This window comes from Microcaecilia unicolor, chromosome 12 (genome assembly GCF_901765095.1).
Source record: "Microcaecilia unicolor chromosome 12, aMicUni1.1, whole genome shotgun sequence".
Lineage (NCBI taxonomy): Eukaryota > Metazoa > Chordata > Amphibia > Gymnophiona > Siphonopidae > Microcaecilia > Microcaecilia unicolor.
Window position 1 is genome coordinate 16705073 of NC_044042.1, and position 6035 is coordinate 16711107.

Consider the following 6035-nt stretch of genomic DNA (forward strand, 5'->3'; position numbering starts at 1 on the left):
TCTTTTCAGTATAACAGAATCAAGAACATACCCTCCCCAGAAACATTCGGAACACACGGCAATTCCCTATAGCGAGTATGTTATAAACAAATCGAAGGCATCTCCCCCCAACATGAGTTATGACACTTAGTTCATCTGTCACAACTTGGACGCTATAATAAACATGATTTCCCAGGGCATCAATCACGTTAAGGGATTAGAAAAAATAAGCCACTTGACACATACGATGTCACCTGAGGCCGAAGTAGAACAAGGGATTGTAGTTTGGTTACTACTGTCAATGCACAACCCAGTTTGCAAAAGATGGGACACATAGAGGGGCATAATCGAACGGCGCCGGCCAAATTGATGAGGCGGCCATCTTCTGGGCCGGCGCCCCCAGCGAAGCGGCGGACGCCAGTCGTATTTTCGAAATTATGCTTGCCACCGGCCAAATCGCTCGCCGGGGTTAGATGGGATGACCGACTCCGATTTTCAGCCATAATGGAAACCGGAGCCAGCCATCTGAAATCCGGCGAAATGTAAGGCATTGGGCGTGGGAGGAGCCAGCATTTCTAGTGCACCTGGCCCCCCTGACATGCCAGGACACCCAACCGGGCACCCTAGGGAGCACTCTATAAATTAATAAAAAAATCAAAATTAGCTTACAGGTGCATAGCACCCTTCCCTTGTGTGCTGAGCCCCCCCAAATCCCCCCCAAAACCCACTGCCCACAAACTCTACACTACTACCATAGCCCTAAGGGGTGAATGGGGGCAACTACATGTGGGTACATTGGGTTTTGGGGGGCTCCCATTTACTAGCACAAGTGTAACAGGTGGGGGGGGGGGGGGGGTGGGCCTGGGTCCATCTGCCTCAAGTGCACTGCACCCACTACAAACTGCTCCAGGGACCTGCATATTGCTGTCAGGGTGCTGGGTATGACATCTGAGGCTGGCATACAGGCTGGCAAAAAATGTCAGATTGTTTTTTTGTGTGTGGGAGGGGGTGGTGACCATTGGGGGGAGTAAGGGGTGGTGATCTCTGCTTCCCTCCAGTGGTCATCTGGTCAGTTGGGGCACTTTTTTGGGACTTGGACCTAAAAAAAAAAAGAGTCCAAATAAAACGGACCAAATTATCCTGACAGCCGGCTTTCTTTTTTCCATTATCCGGCGAAACTGGCCATCTCAACACACACTTCCATCCTGCCCATGTCCCGCCTTCGCTACCATGCCAACACGCCCCCTTTCAACTTTTGCCAGCCCCGCGATGGAACGCAGTTCAAGCCGCCCAAATTCGGCTTTTGATTATGACGATTTAGGCGGATTCAGGAGATCGCTGCCCATCTCCCTATTTGTGTTGGAAGATGGGCGGCGATCACTTTCGAAAATCAGCTGGATAATGTGCGACTTGCAAATTTGCATAAACATTATCAGGATGAGAGGGAAGGGAGTCCACTGTACTCTGATAGGATTTAAGGGTTCCATTTTCATGCAACAAATCTGCTACACACAAATATCCCTGCTGGCCCTAGGTCCGCAATACCAGGGGATCCATCCCCGGTGTAAGAGCCAAATTCCCTTCCAGAGGCAAAAGGTCCGTGAATTGAGGCGGACTATTCCAATATTTAAGTAAAGTGTGCCAAGCAACCCGCATAGATTTTAATAAAACATTATGACGCAAGTCCAAAGATAAATCCGCATCTGGGGCATGGAGTAAATAGTGAGGATATAAAAGACGAAATAGTGCCTGTTCCATGGACCAGGGAGTAGAAACACCAGTTCCCAAAATCCAATCACGCAGATGTCGAAAAAGACATGCCACATTATATTAATGAAGATTGGGGAGCCCCAAACCTCCCACAGACCAGGGCCCATAGAGCAAATCCATTCGTATTTTTGGCTTCTCCCATTCCAAAGGAATCTACACACCATATGATTCAGAGCCCTGATATCTTTTTTCAGAATCCATAGGGGAAGCTGTTGGAGCACATACAACCATTTTGGAAACAAAGACGTGATCTAAACTAACTCTCCCGTGAAGAGACAGTGGTAAAGAGTGCCAAATCCACAAATGCTGCTCCATGGAACACAACAATCTTTGGATATTTAAAGAATATAAATCTCCAGGTTCCTTGTCATAAGCCAGATGAAGCCATTACGTATGGGTTGTGTCCATCAACCAGCAGGGGGAGATAGAGAGCACTCAACTTTTCACAGTGCCTCATGGCCAGCTAGCTCCACTGCCTCTTCAGTTTCTCTATCTCCCCAAGCAGGGTGGCTGCAGCTTCTTCGAGCTCCATCAAAAATCTGCCTGGGGGTGGCTCCTGGCTTGCCAGTTGTTAGCTGGGGTGTTAGATGCTATAGCAGCTTCACTTTGAAGGCACATAGGTCAGCCCTTTCCCTGCTTTACCCATGCCCCCGTGGATGTGGACATATTAGCTTGCTTTTCCCTGTCCTTTCCCACTCAGTGGATGCAGGCATATTGGTTCGCCTTTCCCACTATCTGAGCCTCTGGAGTGTTTTTATTTACCTCTTTTGCCTCTGCTTTCTTCACAGCCTTAAAAATAAATAAATAAATAATTAAAGTCGCGTCGCGCTTTAGCGCAGCGATCTTGGAAAAGAGGTTTTTTCTTGAGATTCTTCTGCAGGACCGGAGCTGTGATACTCGGTCTAGTGAGGTAAGAGTGTTTTCTGACTCCTCGGGGTGGGCCCGCGATCGGGATGTTTTTGGCGCGAACCGCCATTTTTGAATTTTACCGCCGGTTTTCGGCGATGGCTGCGGAGACTGTAAAGCGCTGTTCTAAATGTGGCAAGCGCAAATCAGCAGCGGGGCTCTGTAATTCGTGCTGTACAGATGGTACAGCCGGCCCGAGCATGGCGAGCGGCGATCTTTTGCGCTCTGAGATGGCAGCGGACGCCATTTTGGATTTTCCACATGGCGCGGCCTCCGTTGCGACGGAGTAGGATTACCATTTGTCCGGATTTCCCCGGACATGTCCTCTTTTTGAGGGCATGTCCGGGGGCGTCCGGCGGATTTTTGCCTGCACCCCGTTGTCCGGATTTCTGGACAAAACGTGGCGCGGGTGTGGGCAGGCGCGTGCGTGTGGGCGGGCGATCGGCGCCGTGGGTCTGGTCTCCCGTCCCCTCCCCTTCCTTACCATGTTCCCTGGTGGTCTAGTGACGTCTTCGGGGCAGGAAAGAGCCCCCTCTTTCCTGCCCGGAGCGCTGCCTCGCTGTCTATCATCCTCGGTCTGGCTGGGGATTCAAAATGGCCGCCGAGAGTTGAACTCTCGACGAGGCCGCTTCAACTCTCGGTGGCCATTTGAATCCCCAGCCAGACCGAGGAGGATGCAGCAGGCAAGGGCAGGCAGACGCTCCGGGCAGGAAAGATGGGGCTCTTTCCTGCCCCGAAGAGAAGACGCTACTAGACCACCAGGGCTAGATAGTAAGTGAGGGGGGGGTATGTGAGAGGGGGGGAGGGGACTATGTGACGGGGGGGTGGGGAATAGGGGCGGAACAAGGACCCGAAGGGGGTGTGGCAGGGGTGGGGCATGAGGCGTGGCGGGGTAGGGGGCGTGACGTGTCCTCTTTTTCAGAGGACACAAAATGGTAACCCTACACAGAGAGCCCTGAATCCAGGGGTGGAGGGGGGGGTTCCGATGAGGAGGCTATAATAGGCTGCTAGCCCGTGGGCAGGAATCCGGGCGGGCAGGGCGCGGTTTTTTTCGCCCAGATTTTGTTTTAATGCTGAATAGGCGTACAGCTGAAATAAAAGAGCTCTTCCCCAGGGATCTTCGGACCTCTGACTGCCCCCCCCCCCCCCCCCCCCCCCCCCCCCCCCCCCACCCCCCCCCCCGCGGTGGTCCTGGCCTTTTGGGTTGGCTTTGCCTTTCTTATACTCATGAAAAGCAGAAGGCTAAGTCCCCTTCTGTGTGTGGCACCCCCCCCTCCTCCCCTCCCCCCCCCCCCCCCTCCCCCCCCCCCCCCCCCCCCCCCCCCCCCCGTGGTCGGGCTATGAGGATTCTGAGGGGTCTGGCAGAACTTCTTGGGCTGAGGAGCCAGAGTCAGGTGCAGAATTGCCACAGGAGCTTGATGATCCGTCTGCGGTGAGGATTTTCCACTGCGAGGCGTTGTCAGCGCTTATTTCAGATGCCTTACAAGCCCTCTCGATTGAAGATCCTGGGAGTGGCACAGCCTCCTCTGTTATCAAGGATGGCTAGTACCAGAAAGCCTGCTCGAGCCTATCCTTTGCATGACTCCATCCCAAGAGCTATTTCGGCTCAATGGGCTGACCCCGAGAGACTTTGAAGGTTGCCAGGGCTATGGAGCAATTATACCCTCTGAGTGAGGAACATTTGGCTCGCTTTGCAATGCCTAAAGTGGATGCCCTGGTCATGGCTGTGACAAAGAGAACTACCCTCCCTGTTGAAGGAGGTGTTGCCCTGAAGGATATTCAAGACCGCAGGCTTGATTCAGCTCTGAAGTGGTCCTTTGATTTGGCAGGTCTCACTGTTCGGGAATCTGCATGCAGTTGTTATGCTGCTAGAGCCTGCCTGGCTTGGTTACAGCAGGCAGCGGAACAGCCCGGTGATGGAGCGGAGACCTTATCTGAAGTGGCTCTGCGGATGGAGTCGGCCTTGGCCTTTTTGGCTGACGCCCTTTATGATATGGTCAGAGCTTCAGCTAAACAAATGGCTGTAGCAGTGGCGGTTCGCCGCACTCTTTGGCTACGACATTGGGCAACGGACATGGCCTCTAAGCAATGGTTGGTGAAGTTGCCCTTTCAAGGCCTTCTCCTGTTTGGTGAGGAGCTGGAAAACATTGTTAAAGGCCTGGGGGATTCCAAACCTCAGCGCTTGCCCGAAGATAGGCCGAAGCCTTCCTTTAAGGGTTAGGCGGTCCGCTCCTCTTACAGACCTCGCTTCCGTGAAGCTAGAAGGTACCGCCCGGGGCGTGCTGCTGGGTTCACTTCGCGTGCCCGTTTTCAGCAGAGAAACTCCTTTCGCTCGGACAAACATTCCGCAGCTACCGGTTCAAGGCCTGGAGTTCATGGGCGACCCTCTCAATGATGGTGCGCCGGCCCCCTCCTCGTTTCCTGTCATCGGAGGAAGACTTTCCCTCTTTTTCAAGGAGTGGGCCCAAAATCTCCACAGATCAGTGGGTCTTGGACCTGATCAGAGAAGGATACCGAATAGAATTCGATTGCCCCGGTGAGAGACGTGTTTGTGGAGTCCCGATGCGGTTCTGCCGCCCAAACAGGCGGCGGGTAGAGGAGACTTTTGCACAGTCTGTGCCAGATAGGGGCTGTGACCCCGGTGCCTCCCGCCGAACAAGGTCTAGGCCGCTACTCCATTTACTTTGTGGTGCCACGAAAAGGCGGGCCTTTTCGCCCGATCCTGGACTTAAAAGAGCTAAGCAAGTCCTTAAGAGTGCGGCATTTTCACATGGAAAGCCTGCACTCCGTCATTGCGGCAGTACAGCCAGGAGAGTTTCTCACGTCTCTGGACCTGAAAGAAGCTTACTTGTACATACCAATTTGGCCCCCGCACCAGAAGTTTCTGCGGTTTGCGTGTGTTGGGAAAACGTTTCCAGTTTCGGGCCTTGCCTTTTGGCCTCGCCACAGTTCCCCGAACCTTCTCCAAGGTAATGGTGGTAGTAGCTGCCTTTCTCAGGCGAGAGGGTATCCGGGTTCACCCGTACCTAGACGACTGGCTCATCAGAGCAGACTCAGAAAAAGAGTCATCTAGCTACAGCCAGAGTGGTTTTCAGTCCTTCAATCTCTGGGCTGGGTTGTCAATATGGCCAAAAGTTACCTGACCCCCTCGCAATCTCTAGAATATTTGGGTGCCAGGTTGACACAGCCTCGGGCTATGTGTTCTTCCCGAGCAAAGGTGGTGCAAGCTTCAGAATCAGGTCCGTCTGCTCCTGAGGATGCCCCGCCCGCGAGCTTGGGACATTGTCCAGCTGTTGGGATCGATGACGGCCACCTTGGAAGTGGTGCCATGGGCGGGAGCGCACCTGAGACCTCTACAGTATTCTCTACTTCAACGATGG